Here is a 313-nt window from a genome sequence, read left to right as displayed (position 1 = left end):
GTTGGGCGCTGCGAGGGTAGCCTCACCCCTTGACAGGTGCCCATCCCCTGGTTGCCAACTTGGGACCAAAAGTCCCGCCCCCAACCCCTAACCTTTGCCATTGGAAGTCCCTCCACTTGCCACCAGAAGTACTCCTTTTGGAGAAGGGGTTTGCCATCTTAGAACCAGAAAAAAAACCCAGATTATATACTAAAAATCAAACATCAACAATAATATATTTTACTTTTATTTTTAAAAGATATTTTTGTCCAGATTTGTTTGTGTTTCTGTCATGTATATAGAGGTGATTGCATAATAGCTCAAAATGAAGTCT

This window comes from Gavialis gangeticus, unplaced genomic scaffold, assembly GCF_001723915.1.
Source record: "Gavialis gangeticus isolate Ggan-Ray unplaced genomic scaffold, GavGan_comp1, whole genome shotgun sequence".
In the NCBI taxonomy this organism is placed as follows: domain Eukaryota; kingdom Metazoa; phylum Chordata; order Crocodylia; family Gavialidae; genus Gavialis; species Gavialis gangeticus.
This window is presented reverse-complemented; position numbering follows the sequence as displayed.